The sequence below is a fragment of the Onychostoma macrolepis genome, chromosome 25, assembly GCF_012432095.1.
Source record: "Onychostoma macrolepis isolate SWU-2019 chromosome 25, ASM1243209v1, whole genome shotgun sequence".
Classification (NCBI taxonomy): domain Eukaryota; kingdom Metazoa; phylum Chordata; class Actinopteri; order Cypriniformes; family Cyprinidae; genus Onychostoma; species Onychostoma macrolepis.
This window is the reverse complement of record NC_081179.1, coordinates 22,554,659-22,574,636: the sequence shown is the minus strand read 5'-3', so window position 1 is coordinate 22,574,636 and position 19,978 is coordinate 22,554,659.

Sequence of the window (19,978 nt, the reverse complement as noted above, 5' to 3'; positions counted from 1 at the left end):
CACTTAAAATAAGAGAAGTTCTTTACATCTCATACAATAAGAAAATATAATTTGATAAGATACAATTAATTATTGCAAACTAAGGGGGGAAAGAAATTTAATTTTAGACTTGCTAAACCTGTTCAATGGAGGATTTGTCAACAGATGTTTTAAACCTCAGCATTTTAACCTCAGCTCTTAACGTTTTGTAGTATGTGACCCTTCTTTGAACCACACGTCCCATCCAAACATGTTTGAACCATCGCAATAAGGCCATTGACAGGCTTTGAGTAACGCTTGCTCATACTCACACAAAACAGAGGCTGGATTGGTCTTAAGATGTCCTCTGTCATCACCGGTCTCTTTAGACATTGTGTTTATGGACAGATGACAATACCTGTCTTCAAGTGTAGACAAAAATGCAACTTTGTGACTCCAGGTTAGGGTTCAGAGAAGGGCCATTCAAATAAACCAAGTCTTTATAGCAACACCTTTTTACCTTGGATATTTGTGAATATAAATCCACAATGTATGTATTTGCAAAATCCCATTTCCACTTGTATTTCTCGTTTGGTGAGTGTTAGTTTGGGACCCTTGCGTTTATGTGTGTACAACCAAAATGTCACTCTGGTGCCAAACATCAAAACAACAGAAACTTTGTATAGGTTTAATCGAGCTAATGTCTATATAAAGGGCTTTAAAGTAGTTAATGTAATATGAATGCCCATTTGACAAACAAGTACACTTTAGCATTTTTTTAAAAGAGCATTTATTGCAGAATACACTGTAAAAGAACTGAATGTTTCTGGACACTTACTTTCATGTCTATTGCAATTAAATGAAAATCTGTTATAGTTTGAATTTATATTAAATGCAATTAGCAGAAATTTAGAGTGCTTTTTTAACTCCCTTTATATTTAATTTCATAATTTGCATCCATTGTCTTTGAATATGGTTAAACTATACTGTCAAATGTACTAAAAACATTTAACTAAAATATATTTCAATGCCATTTATTGAAACGCGTGTGTTTGTGTGTATTTAAATATGTAATTACATGTTAATGATGAAGGTGCAATTTGTATATATTCAAACACTTTACATGTGCTTTAGTATGTTAGTCAACACATCAAAATAAGTGTACTTCTTTAAAGCATGACAAAAGATTATTAACACGATGATCAAAAATGTACTTTACAGGTGAAAAAAAATCTGATTTGCACTTTTCAAGTTAAGAAAATTGTTAAGAAACAATATATCGCAAGTACATAAAAATATGCTTTTTAAGATTTGAAGTACATTACAAGTGCACATTTCACATAGGTGATCATGAAATAACAATGAACTATAATATATTCACTATAATATATTAACCAAGATTTAAAAATGCTGTTTAAAAAAAAACAAAAAAAACCTTAGTTCACATTGACTACTGTTAACAAATTTTAACCTACCTATAAAATGACTAAACTAAAAAAAAAATAATAATAGGCCTAATCAACAAAACATATTTGTTTAAAAAAAAAATAATAATAAATTTGTATTATACGCAAAATATGCAAGTGCAAGTTATTCCAAAGTATATATATACTGTATATAAAAAAAGTGTAATTCAAATGGTTTGCTTCACCCGTCTCTGCCTTTTCACAAATTTCAGCCACCTACCTCCATTAACTTTTCATCAAAATCATTCTACATTTTGTCTCATTGAATTTCTTATTTCATTCAGAAATACATCAAAATGTTTTTATGTGTTACATTGTTTTGTGTTGACTTTAATAGTATAGCATAACAAGAATCTCCACCAACAGCAAACGCTCTAAACTCAGCAACGCTCCATCAAGTGTGCCAGACACATTCAAAGCATTATATGAGGTGTAAAACATTTAGAAACATGCCTCTGAATGCTGAAGGAGGCGCAGACAAAAGTGGCTCTCAGTGGTCGATCATCAACAGACTGGCGCAGTAAAACATCTTGTTCCTGCCCCCTGTTTAAAATGCCAGTGAGCAGTGGACTTCTCTTTGTCCGCTTCTGTAGATCTTCACTGAACCAACTGTTGGCCTCACGCTTTGCCATATGCTGCCTATAGAAGAGCTCTCTTCTTCTCTTTTGGTGCTTAGGAAAGAAAATCTGTTCAGGTTTCAGTCCAACAAGCGTTAGTGATGTTGAGTGAATGAAGTTTATAGAGCCTTTTCTGGAGAATCACAAAGAAGGACAATGTGAGATTCTGAAAGTTTGTTGTCATTAGATACTGCCATGGAAACCAATAGTAGCCATTGATAGTGATTAAATATGGACTATCAATAACAAATATAAATGTATATAATACATTCTGACCTGAAATGAGCCGCATCCAAAAATTTTTTTTTAAAAATGCCAATAAACTCAAACCTATGATTGTTTAATGTAGCACTGTAGTGTGATTGTTTACACATAAAATAATTCTAAATGTATTGATTATGATGTAATTAAATTAGAATTATAAAAATATTTTATATGTACGACATATTGCTCTTTTACTTTTGAAGATTTGTAAATATAGTAAATAGGAACTATCAATAACAAATATAAATTTATAAAACACATGGCTAGTTCTGACTGGGATGTGCTGCATCCAAAAATACATTTTGAAATGCTGATAGACATGCACCTGTGGATTATTTTTTCATGCGTTAATGTGGTGTGTTTAAGCATAATTGATTGATTATTATGTGATTAAGTTAGAATTATAATACATAATTGGGTCCCACTTTATATTAGGTGGCCTTAACTACTATGTACTTACATTTGAATTAATCATTTGGTACAATGCACTTATTGTGTACATACATGTTTTTACAGTGTACTTATATTTTTAAAAATACCTTTATGTAGTTACATCTGTAATTAATTTCTGTAATTACAATTATGATTACACTGTTGACCCATCCCTTACACCTTAACCCACCCTTAAACCTACCCATACCACCAAACCTGTCCCTAACCTTACCCGTATCACACCTCAATAACAGCAGAAGTGTTTTGCAATACAGTATGAACACGATAAGTACATTGTACTTATTTTTTGATGTAAGTACATAGTAGTTAAGGCAACCTAATATAAAGTGTGACCCATAATTGTAACATAATATTAATACAGTTCAACTAAATTCCGTACTTTCAGGATTTTCCTATATCTTGATTGAATGAATAGACTTATTAATTATATTTTAAAACATAAGCCTATTGTTATTAATTACTTATTGAAGTCTTTCATTATTATTAATAAAATAAACAATACACTGATTTTTTTTTTCTTTTTCTTTTTTTTAATAAATATGCAATAATAACTTATGCATCTTTAATATACAATGTTTTATTAACAAGGTTCGGGAGGAGCTCGATCAGATAATCAATCAGTCTGGCCCAGGTGGAGCTCATCAGCTAATCACCTTAACAAGCACAATGCGTGTATATATACTCAGCCAACTTACCTCTGTTCCATGACAGTTTTCCAGCATCCCGCCTCCACTTCAACTCCTCACTCTCAATCTAATTTCATCCCATTCTTGGGATGAGGGGGGAGTTCTCTGGGTTCAGGCTTTATCCCGAGCTCGGAGACCTCCCTCTGGACAGCACCCCAAATATGCTTACTAATTGCTCAATCATATTATATGTTAGTGCGAACTCTGGAAATGTTACTTTGGTTTATTATACATTTGGCAGTATAATAATGTCTGACTGGATAAATAAGCAGCTATGCCTAAGGACAGTCCTTAACCGTGGTAAAATCACTGCGATGCTTGAACTGAACTCCCCACAATACAAATGACACGTAGACTGCTATTCAAGAAACCATCAGGCTGGCCAACAAAACAAGCGAGTCACAGAGTATCCATCTCCATCAGCGACAAAAGCCTGTTTCCGAGCGCGCTGGCATCTCCAGCGGTCCTGAGGAGTCGTCAGTGTTGGGCTGTCATGAGCGGACAGTGCAGATGTATTGTGTTTGAGAGTGTCATGGCAGAGGTCATCCGACAGACACAGAGGTCAGGAGAGCTGAATATCACTCGGCCCTCCTGCTGCTTCATTCACATGTCATGAGGATGAGGACCGGACAGGCCCGTGTTCAGTGCGCTTTAAGACGCTTCGCAACTCATCAGTGTGGGTCTGATCAGTGTCGTTCAAACATTTACAAACTCACTCTGTAAAAGACTTTTCTATTTTGAAAAGACATTTTATGCTAATTTCTGTACAATTTTAAATATTCGATATGTTTGAAATGTTAAATGTGTTTTTTAATGGTCACGATAAATTCAGAATTGTTTGCTTTTGTACTCTAAAATAAAAATACATGTGCATGCAACTCAAAGGCTGTTATTCCACAACAAAGATTAATAAGTATCAGTGGTCTGATGAATTAAAGTAACACACAGATTTATGTCATTAATGATCCCGTGATTTCCCAAAAACATTGTTAGCCAACCGTGTTTGCAAGTTCTGTTGTTAGTATAGTTGTGGTTGGAACTAAAGCTCTTGATCTGTGGTTAGAAGCATAGGTTTTTGTTAGTATAACAATTACATACAGTAGATAATGCTATTGGGCTAACATGTAGTACGATCTATTTCAATTTAAATTTCCATTTAAATTTTTAGCATGTCAACAATCAGCACCGTTTTTGAAGAGTGCAAATGTGCTTAAAAGTGTAAAGAAACCCCAGAGTTTAACGTAAGAGTTTATGCAATGAATCAAACATCCAAAAAATGCAGAGATAAAAACTAGTGAAGTAATCCTCAGCATTTCAGAGAATTTATTTAAGCTGCTGGCTCAATGAACCGCATATATGGGAGTTAAGTGTACATCAATCACCTACTACATGTAAACATGAAAAACAATTAGCAGCTTTCTGTTGTTTTGTTTAAATTACAATAAACTGACATTAATTGCTATCTTGAATCAATTAATTAGCTGGAGTTATTACTCCAACACCTGCGTGTGAGATCATTAATGACCTTCAGTCCTGTATTGCTGAACCAACTTAGTGTGAAGGTGTGAAATGCTAGAACGGTTTCAGAAAACTTTCGCTAACTAGCTAGCTCATTTCTCCAACAATGCATTGTGCTATGGTAGTGCACAAAGACATCAGAGAAATACGCAAAGATGTGCGCAAAGATGTCAGAACTCCAGCACCTGCATCAGATGCACCACACGCATATGTTGTGATACTCTCGTGAATGCGTGTCGACTGACACGGAAGAGAAGAAATTGTTGAATAAAGTCATTGTTTTTGTTTTCTTTGCGCACAAAAAATATTCTAGAAGCTTCATAAAATAACTGTTGGACCACTGATGTGACTATTTTAACAATGTCCTTACTACATTTCTGTGCCTTGACCATGGTGGTTCACTTGCTTTATATGCAGGGTCAGAAAGCTCTTGGATTTCATCAAAAATGTCTTAATTTGTGTTCAGAAGATAGACGAAGATCTTACGGATTTGGAACGACATGAGGGTGAGTAATTAATGACCGAATTTTCATTTTTGGTTAAACTGTCCAAACTTTCATTGTAATTTTGTTATATTTTCAGTGTTATATTTTATTTGAACTAAGTTAACTAACTCTGTGGTGCTATCAATAGTCCCAACTAGCCTAAAACAGCAACACTAGTTCAGTCATTTTGTCGGTCATAGAAATGACGCAAACATTGGTCAAAGATTGGTCAAAGTGTGCATGCATTGACTCCATTATATGGAGTATACTTTGAAAGGTAAAGTGAAACTAAGTTTTCACATCAAAATTGAAGTAAACAGTGCCCCTCTCCATGGTAATTTTACAGGGTTGTTTCATAATGTTTCATATTCCACAGAAAGGCTTGCAAATAAACTTCATAGTTTTATTGTATTGTAATTCATCTAATTTCTCTCTCTCTCTGAAGAGGCAACAGTTCTTTATAAACAGCCTTATTACGGCTGACAACTCAAATTGCTTATCCTTGTTTCTCTGCACACATCAATTACAGAGAATATCATCACATGAGCTTGTTTGTATTTGTGGAGTGCCAATCATGTCGCAATATTAGTTTGACGTTCCTGGCATCAACATCTCGGCAGGAGAACTGTCAAAACTGTCAGAATGACGAGACAGCTTCACGCAGCAGACATGCGCATAGCGCCACATCAATCCCTGCCACGTGCACTTCCTGCGCATGAGAGACCGAGTTCATCTGATGACTCAAACAAACACTCACTCTCAATTAACACATGTGTCTGTCAGACAAGTGCCTAAAACAAATGAGCAACAACCAGCAAACCTGACTTTGCACACAAATGGAGCTCAAAACAGATCTGGTCTGAAGAGTGAGAATACATTTGTGCTTACACACAAACTTTAAATTAAGTTTTCTACACTGTGATGAAAAAACAATAGTTTCATTGAAAGAAATGTACCTGAAAAAATGTACCTACACATACAATTCTCTGCGTAAAATTATGATTACAGGGGCAAATTATTGATTAACAAAGACGTATTTTCACAAGTTTCCCCTGCACAATACTATGCTATGACCTCAAAACATTTTTTTCATAGTGTATGATTAGTAAACTAATACATGTCAACATTTGCATTGCATAATCAGTTTTATACTGTATGTATGGCTTTTCTGATGTAGTAAACTTGCTCGGTGGCGTACCTGGTACAGTTTTGCACTTTTGGTATGAGTCTGTGAAACACAATAAAAAACCTTGAAGACTTGTAGAAGCAATCTGAAATGGTGTGGATGCTTTCAAATGCATTTTTATTTAATGTTGACACCTATTGGTTTAGTTTATTTTTAAATGCGATAAATAGCTCCGCTCACCAGACATGTAATTTCTTTTTGAACTGCCGCAATATATACAACAACTAAAGTAATAAAACATTGCTAGATTCATGTTCATTTGTTTAGAATAAAACTGAATGCGTTTTTAGCACAACTCACTGGACATATCATTTAAGTGTTGCAAAATTTTCAAGAAGCAACATAACAGTAATATTCCAGTCCTATGTCTAAGATTATATACACTATGATTGCTTTAAAAAGTAACAGTAAAAACAGAGAAATGGTTCTGTTCTACATCGCAGTCATTTGCCATCATTAATTTCAATAATTACAATCTCTTTAGAGTGTTAATTTAAAAATAAAAAAAGCGAATTCCCATAGTTCTAAAGGTGAGGTGTGGAGTCAACCTCTGACCAGGTTACGTTTGATTGATTCTGTTGCTATATTTTCTCTCTGTTGTAACATTCTCTCAGTAGAGGTTTATGTCATAAAGGCAGGAAGAACACAAGGGCCAAGCGGGCGGCCCACCACACTAAGACAGCCATAAATAATGGATATACTGACTCTCTGCCCTCAAGGGTAAATGGAAACAAAAGGTTCAATCAATCATTCCAGCCAAGGATATAGTCTGCCGATCTACCTTAGCTGCCGTGGCTAACCAAAACAAACACTTATCTACAGCACAATATTATCTGCTATACATCTAATGAGACCTGTAGATTTATTAAATAAAGAAAGAAAAATACATTTTGCTTTGTTATTAATTTTCATTAGGAGGTTAAGTGCTACATTTCATTAAAACATTCTTGCAAACACTGCTTCATGATTTATAAATCCATACCGTATGAGTGTACTATATTTTTATATTACAACAACTTTAAAAAATAAACAAATAAATACATTCTTATAGAGTCTCATTAACATTTCATTAGCATGAACTGCACAGACAAGCAATGTGTAAAATTATTATCATGATATAAGTGCTATAGGAAAGACATTTGCCGTTTCTAAATTTTTTTTTTTTAAGTGGTTTCTCAAGATATTTTGATCAAGATATTTTTGCAGTATCAACCACATTTTCCCTTATTTTCATTATCATAATGTAAACAAATGTTTGATTACCATGATTATAACTGGGGATTATTGCAAGATGTGATTTATATATATATATATATATATATATATATATATATATATATATATATATACATATATATATATATATATATATATATATACACACATATATATATATATACACATATATATATATATATATATATATATATACATACACACACACACACACACACATATATATATATATATATATATGTACACTCTCAGAATAAAGGTACAAAAGCTGTCACTGGGCGGTACCTTTTCAAAAGGTACATGTTTGTACCTAAAGGGTCCATTTAAGTGTACATATTTGAACCTAATATGTACAAAAGTGTACCTTTTGAAAAGGTACCGCCCCAGTGACAGCTTTTGTACCTTTATTTCTGAGAGTGTATATATATATATATATATATATATATATATATACACAGTGTTGGGGAGTAACTAGTTACATGTAACAGAATTACCTAATTTAATTATTTAATAATTTAAAGTAATTCTAATCAGTTACAGTTACTTAGAAAAAAAATGTGTAATTAAATTACAGTTACTTATGAAAATGTTAATGATTACAAAGGGGTTACATCTGATGTTTTCACACACACACTCCCACATACAGATTTAATTGAGTTCTTTCATGTTTCAGAAGTTTATAACATGCTTATCCGATAACTTTTATATTTCCTATAGGGTTTATGTATATGCTTTATTTTTCTAAGATCAACTGTTTTTTTCTAAGGCATTGTTTGATTGTAGTTTTCCTGTCATAGCTATGCAAAGATTTGATTTCAAAAACAGTATCATAGCTATTAAACTATTTCTTGTTATGATTTTAAATCTGTAGTTAACCTCAGAATGATCTCAAAGTAAGTCTGATTGTGTGGTGGCTGTGCTACAAAGGGGACATGGGATGCCCATTTTCCACAAGTTGGTATGATTCTTTAGGGTATTCTTGAAATGGTCTCAGTGGTCGTGTAAAACAACACCCTTTTTACCTTGTCAAAAACAGCTCTGTTCACAGCGTCTCGTTTCAGTGCATATCTCTTTTCATGCTAATGAGCTCTGCTCACCCCGCCCCTCTCTTCTGTGGAAGAGCAAACGCGATTCACAAATAATCATAAAAAATAAAAAGTGAGACTTACTTCTTCTGGAGGAGTTGCTGGATCATGAACAATGGGTGCTGATCCATCCTTGAGTTTTAACTTTTTAACAAAACCTGCCTTGAATTGTCCCTCATTCAGAAAGCATGATTTGCGCAGCCAGACATAAACTAATTTAGTGAAAGTGACGTGAAGTGAAGTGTGGCCAAGTATGGTGACCCATACTCGGAATTTGTGCTCTGCATTTAACCCATTCAAGTGCACACACAAAGCAGTGAACATACACACACACACACACCGTAAACACACACCCGGAGCAGTGGGCAGCCATATTGCTGTGACCTCAGTCATGGTATTGAAGGTGGAAGAGAGTGCTGGTATTTACTCCAAAATCAAAATGGCTTGATAATTGAGACTGTTTAGGTTTTTGGGGATTAAAAAAAAAAGGAGTACATTTTTATCATTGTAGGGTGGTTGTGTCCACACACTGCTAAGACATATTTATATGCAAATGAAGATATTTTGCATCCAATGTCTCCTTTAAAATTAAAATATTAATCTTAATTCAAGTGATGAAGGATTTCGAAGTTTGACAGTAATCAGTGTTAAGTACTACTGTAAGGTTAACCCTGCCTGGTTTACATGTTTGAAAATGATTAACAGTTGAAAACATTACAAATTTAGAAAAGTAATCAAATGTAATAAGTTACTTTAATAAAGTAATTGAAAAGTTACACTACTTATTACATTTTAAGTAGGGTAACTTGTAATCTGTAACCTATTACATTTCCAAAGTAACCTTCCCAACGCTGTATATATATAGAGAGAGAGAGAGAGAGAGAGATGTGTGTGTGTGTGTGAAAGCTGGAAGAGATTTTGTGTAGGCCCATTTACAATGTGGTTATGTTTTCTTATTTTTCATATTCATTCATACAGTATATTCATTATGAATTATTATTTTATGGTTTTATTACATCATATCCATATTACTCATATACTCAGTTACTCAAGTATTTATATTCATAATTCCAGTTGTACTCATATTCCATTGACGTAGTATATTTCCTTCATTTGATATATAAAAGGTACATTATGTTATGCTTAAGCGATGTTTGGACAGGATATTGGAAACTTATTCTCTGCAAAAATATTTTGTATGCAAGGATGTTTGCTCAATATGTCTTCTATTTTCATGATACTAGATGTTTTTTTACAAGAGCTGGTATTTGCAAGAAGATTGCTTAACTCTGTTGTCTCCACTAGAAGGATGCAAAACCACAACCCATGTCTCTATATTAATCTTACTTCTATACCTACTGAATTTCATAGGTCATGTCAACGTGACCTAGTCCTTAACTAAATTCACCTTAGGTAGGGGAAATATTTGACAACATGCAGATAATGATATAATGGATAAAACCAGTTTGACATTTGTCGATCAGACTCAGACACAAACACTTGTATATTTCTCCCCAAATTGGCTTCCTTACTTCTTCTTCTTTTTCTCCTCTTTGCTTGCTCTGAAGATCTTCATCTCTCGGCTCTTGAATATTGCTATACTCGGATTAGATTACTCAGATTGTTAGACTTTTATCTTAGTTTTAGCAGAATATATTCAGTTTGGATATTGTATCCATTTTTAATCTTTTCTTTTAAATTCCATATTTTAAATTGATATTTAATCATCTGTAATCACTTATTTTTAATAAACTACACTTTTACGGAAAGACTTTGTCTGGCTGGATCTCTTCTCAGTGCATAAAGATTTAATTCACAATTCAGCATATTCACACATGAAATGTAATTAAACATTTACCAGCTGGACAGAACAGCTAGTTTACAGGGTAACATAGATGTAACTAGTTGATTTCAAGTGTAAAGTGACCCTGTTCCAAACACAAATGTCATCGCACACAAAGCTGAATTGAATAACACAAGTCTGCTAGCATACTTCACATGTAGCTACTTCTGTACAAACGGGAAGGAAACAGAACCTGTAAGACACGACAAACACATTCAAACGGTTTGTTATAGAGCGAGTTTCTGTCCGGACAAGCATACAGACTGTTCTGAGAAATATTTCAGCATTGCCGTTCAATCCTCCATCACCCGGCGCAGTGGATGGCAGTAGATTTCGAGTGTGTTTGGCAGCTGGCAGACAGATCACTGTATTTACTCAGTTAAGCTGTCATATACACTACCTACCTGACACCCGTCCCAGAATCGCCCTGATCACATAAAGCTGTCAGCGCAGACAAACACAGTGACAAACTGAAGGCTGAACCTACAGCACCTCCATCAAACCTGAAGCTCATTTGCCTCCTAGTCGCTAGAAATGGAAGGTTGGTGCTACTGGACTCCTGGAATGTGCTGAGAACTCAAATACACACACAGATGCTCTCTGGGGTCTCGGGGGTCAGAGGTCAGCAGACAATGTTAGACTGTGCAAGGTGTCAGTCAGATGACAGTGCTGATATTTAATATTACATGGGTAATTATCAGGAAATTGTGGCATTTGACTGATATAATTAATAGTATGGAATACTTTGTAACATTTGATAACTAACTCTGTTTAATGCAAAATAACCTCTAAAATATATATATATTTTTAATTATGTTTTTTTGTTTAAATACTCTTTACATTGTAATGGGATATATAGACAAAAAGACAACTTCTTTTTTTTCTGAAAGAGAAATGTCATACTGTTACTTTCTATGCCATTTTCCTTTTTCTTTTCAGCCCTGTTATGCTGTAACATTTCCTCCTAAGAATATTGTTTCATCTTTATTTATTTATTTTAAACAAATGGCAATAAATTGCACAACAATGCTGACTGTAATAGTAATGATTAAAAATAATAATAATGTGGTGTGTTGGAATGATATGCATGATTTGTCTTTGTTCAACACCGTTATGCTGTAGCTTTCCCCATTTTACATTTTTTGTAATTTGAATTTATCAAAGTCTTTCTGGCTGCATGCTTCAAAAAGAGGTAACTTTCTCTTACAGTCTTTACTGGCATTTCATCATTTCCTTTAGAATTCACTGATGTCAACCCTGTGCATCTCAGTAGTTCAGCTCCGTTATGGGGAAAACATGTTTGTAAAATATTGTTCATGACAAAAACCAGATAAGGTTGTTACTAGTTGTATTTACACTGATATTCAACCACAAAACATTCCATACCAACAAACAAACAAAACACTATTTCAAAATAGAATTTTACATTTTGTCTGTAACACTATAATTGCATGATTTCTCCCTACTAACATTACATATAATTGTGACACCCATAAAGTGATAGTTGGACTCTCTCATTGGCAGGAAGTGGAACTAATAGTTAAAAAAAATAAAATAAAAAAAATGTTGTTAATTTTACACAAATTGTAGTGTTGACTATGTTCATCGAGTTAAACTTTTCAACCTTGCTATTTGAAGATGATGCGTAAAACACGTCTGTTGTTCATTTTTTGTTTATCAACTATAAGCTAACATTTAGTTCCAAATTAGCTGACTTACATCAATGCTGTGAAGCTCAATAGTTCAGCTCTGTTATAGGAAACATTGTAGATAGCATTGTTCTTGACAAAAATCAAGAACACTGTAATAATTTCTGCTAGCTAAGACTGTTACTGGTTGTTTCTGAATACCAAATGAAACATGTTTTAAAAGAGATGTCGTTTATGTATTAATTTGTTTGTTTGATTGCTTGCCTGTTTGCTTGTTGGTAATCTTTTTCCCCAATTATAATGTGTGATTTATTAAAAAGCACAAAGTAGCTGAATGATACTTCCAGCATGCAGTTTTACTGTAACAGAATTGAAATAATGCAACACTTAATCAAAGAAAATTATAAGTGATTCGCAATAGTTATAGTAATTTAAGTTATTTAAACTCTATATTTGTTGACTATCAATGGTCCTGAGGTGGAAACATATGATTTCTTGAAAGTTTAATAGTAATCCATACACAAAGTCTCTAAAAATATCTATAAAAAGTATTACGCTAAACCATGTTTTCAAATACAGCAAAGCTCTACTGTATTCAGCTGTAACTTCTCAAGGTCTTGTATCCTGGAGAAGGTTCTAGGTTAGATGGATGGACCATTAAACAAAGCAAGCCATACACATTCATGTCCACATTCAGTTGAAATTAATCACTAACATTTCACACCCTCTTGTCCAAAGCAAAGATGTCTAATGTCTAACCCAAAAGGCAATAGACTCCTTAATTTATTCTGCTTATTCTCTTAAGGTGTGAAAAGGCATACTTATTCACGCACGTAACCGTCACGAGCGCTATAACAACGCTAACTATTGGTCATTCATTCACAGAGCTAGTGATATAGTTGAGAAGCATTTTGGCCCTTCGGCGCAAGAACACCTTTTGAATGTTATGATCAAATTATTCAGTGTAAACAACTATGATTTGTTTTGATTGTGAAATGAGAATAACATTAGTGTCACTTCCTGTTGCATGAATTAACAATTAACCACTGGAGTGAAGGTATGTTGCTCAATTCAAACTGTGGGTTTTCACGTAAAGTCATAATTTTGGGGATGAATCCAGTTCATAATAAATAACTATCAATGCATACATTGATATTTATTATTATTATTATATTTGTATTTTTATTTTTGTATTATTATTGTATTAATTTATTTGTAGGCAAGGTTTTTTTTTTGTTTGTTTTTAGTTATGCGTGTAAAAATGGAGTTTAAAAAAATAAACCTACCCAAAAAAAATACAAATATTCACTGCAGTAAAAAGTGTGAAAACTAGCCCTGGTTTCCTCTGTAATATTTTATATATTCACCTTTTCACATTCATAAACATATTTTGTAGCAAAATCTCCAGTTCATATATCACACACACACACACTAACACACACACACACACACACAAAGCCACTTGAAGTGTTAATCTCAGGTTAAACCAACCCAGGTGGCGTTTGAGAAATGATTGCCAGCGGCGGCAGCGGCCAGCAGACAATGGACAGGTAATTTAAATGTGGATGGGGGCAGAGTTCATCTGTCTCTGTAGAGATCATTAATATAAAGATTGATCTGTCTGTCCATCTGTGTGTGTGTGTGTGTGTGTGTGTGTGTGCGTTGTACCTGTGGGGACTCCAGGAGCTTTAACACAGCTGTAACCTTCAGCCCGATGAAAGCTGTATAGATCCAAGGCTCTTGATCACTGATGAATGCATCACTCAAACATGCTTTCTCAACACGGATGCCAGAGAATCATGCACGTGCATGTAGATTTGCATGTGTGAGTAAAACAGCACTATCTGTACCTCTGATTTCTGAAATATTCTGATTGTAAAATATGGCTGTGGACCCGTCTCAGTGGTCTTGACATTTTCAGCTGTATTAAAACCATTCCATAATATTATCATTCTGATATTAGTTCTATTTTAATCACCACAAAAAGTAATTTTAGCTGTACCACATTTTCTGTTCAACCCTGTTACTGCATGTGTTTTCCCTATTAAAAATGGAACATTGTTTTCACTTTATTTTGATGGTCCCTTTTGATCATTCTATTGACTATAAGTAATGTTGTACCTACATGTCTACTAACTCTCATTTAGAGTGTTAGTAGAGTATTAGTAGACTGGTAGGGTTAGGGTTAGAATAAATTGACATTTACTTGAAAAGTTACTTGTAGTCAGTAGAATGTCTGTTGAGAGACCACCACAACAAAGAGTTAACAGATATTAATCAGACAGTCTACTTACACTAATGAGAGTTTGTTGATAATCACTTTGCATTTTTTCAGTTTTTCACAATTTGTAGTGATGATTATATTTATCAAATTTAACCATTCAACTCTGTTACTGTAAGAAAAATTTTGAAACAAATATTTGTTAAAGTTTATTAACTAGAAACCAACATTTGGTTCCAAATTAGCTAGCCTATAATGTGTGAGAGCTTAATTCATGTTAAATCCACAACCCTGTTACCCACAACTATGTTACCCATTCTTAATTTTGTACTTTTTTCTTTTAATGCATACATTAATGATTTGATGTTTTATGATTATTTAATGTTTAACACTAGAAAATAATTAAATCACAGCAATCAGTGTATTTATGTTTATTTTAGTAACAGGGTTGAAGAATATATAGAAATTAATATAGAAAATATAGAAATTAAAAATCGAATTGAATGTTTAGTTTATATTTAGTTTATATTATACAAGGAATTTAAATTTAAATTCCATTTTGTCATTTTTACTCAAATTGTAATGCAGACTGAATTCATTGTTTAACCTGTTATCGTAAGAAAAATTACAAAATACATATGTGTTATTAAGTTACAGCCCCTATTAGCTATAAACCAACATTTGGTTAAAAAATAGCTAATTAGCCCCAATAAAAGTGATCACTTCATTTATATTAAATCTACAACCCTGTTACTCACTCTTAATCTTATAAATGTTATTCATTCAATGTTTTATTTTAATTTAATGTTTAGCATTAGAAAATAATATGATATCATACAGATCAGGGCATTCATATGCCAAAATTGGGTAACAAGGTTGAAATTTTGCAAATCTAAAATAAAATCAACATAGAAAGTGAAAAGCTTGCTTAATGTTTAATTTAGTTTGTGATTTAGTAGAAGAAGTTTAAATGTAGTTTAAACTAGATGATCTACATTTTCCAAAAACACAATTAAAGAAAGCACACACACATTAAACTGAGTTTATTGGCTTACTTTGTACCCTAAAGTGCCCATTTAATGTTTTAGGATTATTTAATGCTTAGTACTATAAAATAATGAAATCACACAGATCAGAGTATTGAGGTTCCAAATTTTAGTAACAGAGCTGAATAAATTAAAAATGAAAAAAATGAAAAGCTCATTTATTTTTTAATTTTGTTTTCAATTCAGCATATTGGTGTGCTGAGGTGTTAATGATAGTATAGCATCGAAGCAAATACTGATTTCTTTCTTTTTTTTATGCAAAGGCAATGGATACAAAAATTTCATTTACAAAGCACTGCTTATATATCGATTCAGACTTTCTTTGCCAATGGTCTCTAAGGACTACTTTCTTTTCAGGCTCTTAAGTGAATAATCTGCCTTGAACAGTATCACAGTCTGTGGCGTTAACTGTATGACTTCTATGTGAGAAAAGCATTGAGTGAAAAACAGATTAGGAACACAGTCCAATGAGTTTAATGGCTTTGACAGTGCAAGTGCAGTCAATAACATGCTAATGCTTTTACAGTGCTCTTGATAAGAGTCTTTTTATGTCTGTGTTTAAATCAATAAGCTTAAATACAGGCCGGTGAAGGGTTTTGTTGTGTTGTGTGTGTGTGTGGGTTAAAGTATGGATCACGTGGTCTCAACACAAATATTATACAAGCAGAAGAGTGAGTTATTGCTGAGAGCGGTACAGTAGCTTAAACGCTGTGAACGATTAACAGTAAGACGGAGCATGACAGGGCTGATTTGAAAATGTAATTTCGGAGGTGACATGCCACGCATACATTAAAGCGTTGTTAACAGACAGCCAATGAAAACACAAGGTCAGGAACACATGACCTGAGAGTGCGTCTCTTAACCGGAGGAATGTCACAGTCCTCACGTAAGGCTTGACCAAAGTGGTGCTCCTCGTGCAGCTAATTATTACGGTAAACCAGGGCAGGGAACAGGTTTTGGGGAGAGTTCACTGGGCAAGAGGTGCCGACATTACAATGTGTCTTGTGACAAAAATGCCATTAAAAAGCATTCAGTGTAGAAGACTGAGAGGAGGACAGGATCTCTAATGAATGAGGAAAGAATAGTGCCATATCGCCACCTAGTGGTGGTTTCTGCACCTTCCATGAATCTTACCCTCTTCAGTTACAGTCTAGAGCACATACTGACGTAATGCTAGTTTTTAGACACACCAGATGGTAATAATAGGAATGTATTATGAAATACCATGTGTTTTTGAAGGCTTATTATAGGTAATACTTAAGGGGCAAGTCCAAAATGTTGGGCATCTTTGATAGCAATACCATTTTATTTGATTTTTTTACATGTAGTGCCATGGCAATACAATGCTTTTTGGGGCTTTTTTTCATATTCAATTTTGGGGCATGCACCATGACATGGCATACCATGTATGTTTTATTTATGTACTAATGCAATACCATATTTTAACTGTGTATTATGGAAATACCCTTTTGTTAATTACCATGGTAATATTTATGGGGCATGTACCATATTTCTGGGACATTTTTGTAACACCATATTTGAGTATTACAATATTTGGATACCATATTTTAATAAATTTATACTTAAATAATAGATTTTGGGGGTATACCACAGCAACACTTTTTTTTTCAACATGCAAGATAATAATTACATGTAATTTTAGGCATATACCATAGTTATGCCAAAAACTGGTAATAGTTGTGTTATTATCATGTTGTTACCATTTAAGACCATCACTGGACCACAGTATTACCCTTTTTAATTGTTTTTGGACACGAAAGAGTAATTCCATATAATTTTGGGCATGTACCATAGAAAAAAAAAATTGATATTACTGTGTTATTACCATCACTGTGCCATGGTACTTTTTAATTGCTCTACATTGTTCTAGATGTATAATAGATAATAGATGTATTCCTGTTTCCACCAAACCTGACGAACCAATCCTAGAACCTAGTTTTAACTGGAATTGAAGCTATAAATTACCAGTAAGAAGTCAATCATGATGACCAGTACGATGAGGTGTGTTTTGGTCCCTCTCATGCTGGTTTTGGCTGGTCATTCAGCATGGCACACTGGTCAGCCTGCAACACTAACCAGCTTGTGCCAGTAACAGACCAGCACTGCCCATTAAAAACCAGTTAGGAACTGGTCCAAACAACATCCTCTTTCTCTATAACTCTCTCCTCTTGCTCATCTAAATACACTTCCACTACAGCAAGAGAAATCTGCCTATATTAAAAAAAGAGGAAGTGTGATAGAGGCTCCTGTCTTCATGCACCCCTGATCATGCGGTTGACAGGCCTGCGGCGCTGGAACGGCCTGCTGGGCAGGAGCTTGAGTGAGTGTAATGAAACCCGCCGACAGGCCAGTCATATTTAGACAAGTCCGGCGATACAGCCGTCCCGTACCAGAGCACTTCCGCTAAATACAAAGCAGAGTCAAAGGTGAGGAGCTGGAGAGACAGCGGTGAGGGCAAGCATCACGCCTCAGTGACTGGAGTGGGTCCGTCTGACTCGGACATGCAAAGCGCTGGCCGTTTGGACACTTGTGTTTGAGCCATTAGCAATTCATGAAAGGTTTAAGAAAAGACCTGACAGGAAAAGCAACTGCCAGTCAAACCACCAGAGTATTATATATGCATCTGCAGCGAAACACCAGCGACAAGTAAATTGACTTTCATCAATGTCAGGAAAATTGTAACAATCACAGACAGTCAAAACTTACTTGAAAATGAATGAAATACAGTTTCAAGTTTTCAAATTTATGAGTAATAGTCACAATTATGGACTGTAATTACCTCAAATGTGAATTTTGAAAAGTTTTAAAAATGACATTAACTGCTTTGAAACTATAGAAACATAAGAAGTACAACTTTATTTACACTTAAAAGAAAAGTAGGCTATACATTTGATGAATAAGCAGCTAACAGTTAGCAAGTTTTGGTTGCAAATCACTTTCTGTGCCCTTGTGAAAAATAAGTACTTTAGCATACTTTTAAAATGAGTAGAAATTATATACATTAAAAGACTATACTTAATGGCAAAACTAAATTTAATGTTTTAAGACACATAATTGCAATTAAATAAACTATATTATAGTTTAAATTTATATTAAATGCAATTAGCTGAAGTTTGTGTTTTTTGACTGAAAAAAAGGTGATTTAAAATATAATTTAAAATAAAACTTCAGACATTGTTACAAATTTGACATTATGGCAAAATGCACTTTTTAAAGAATATTTAAGTGTGTTAAGAAACAGTCATGAAAGTTAAGTACAATTAAGTGGCCTTTTATTTCATTATTATTATACTAGCTATCTGCAAATATTTAAAAATAGACTCTTACAATTTTACTGGCAAACACTACACTGTTCATTTCCGTCAAATGCAAACTGACTTAATTCAAGGGCTCTCTGAAACTGTCCTTTCTATACAGCACATGAAAGTTTGGTTTGTTTTAGCATGTTTTCAAGTACTTGTGTAGAATAAAATTTAATGGCCTGAAATTTGAAATTTCTAACAATTTTTGGTCTCTAGAACATTCCCAGAACATAAATCTTTAAGGACTGTTATTGGTCAACCAGCAAAGGTTTTTTTTTTTTTTTTGTTCCCTCAAAAAACCTCCTTGCAACATTCTTCGAACATTATTTCATGGTTGTAAAAAGATTGGTCACAATTTCTTTTTAAATGTGGTTTACTTTGCAATTACCTGTTTGAAAATACCTGATGAAGGTCATGCGACTGAAACGTCATTAATAGACGTTTTTGATACTTTTTGCATAGTTTGGTAGTGCGCGGGATTTCTTTTTGTGTTATGGTTGTAAAAAGTAAAACCTATCAATAAGCCTAACTAGCCTAGCGCAAACTTAAGAATGTTACTAGAACTTTTATGCGGTTCCCAAAAATAACCAAATGGAAACCAAATACTAACATAATGGGGATGATCTGTTTAGTTAGCTAAAAACATTGCTACTTGCAACTACTTTAAATTGTGATTCAATCTGTATTTTCCTTTAGTTAAGCGCTAAAGTTTAAGTCTTCAACACTGTTCCTAATCACAACGTTAGAGCTTTTGTCATGTGACATCACTTATAAAGCTTCAGGTTTAACAAAATGTAAGTGCAAGGTGCCCCCCGAGAGACAGTTAAATTGATATTTCTGCGACTCGCTCCACTCTAGATTCATTTAGTATCTGCCGGCGGTAAGTGGCCTTTGTGGGCTCAGGTTATCCATGTCACCAAAATGACACTTCCCTCTTGTCCT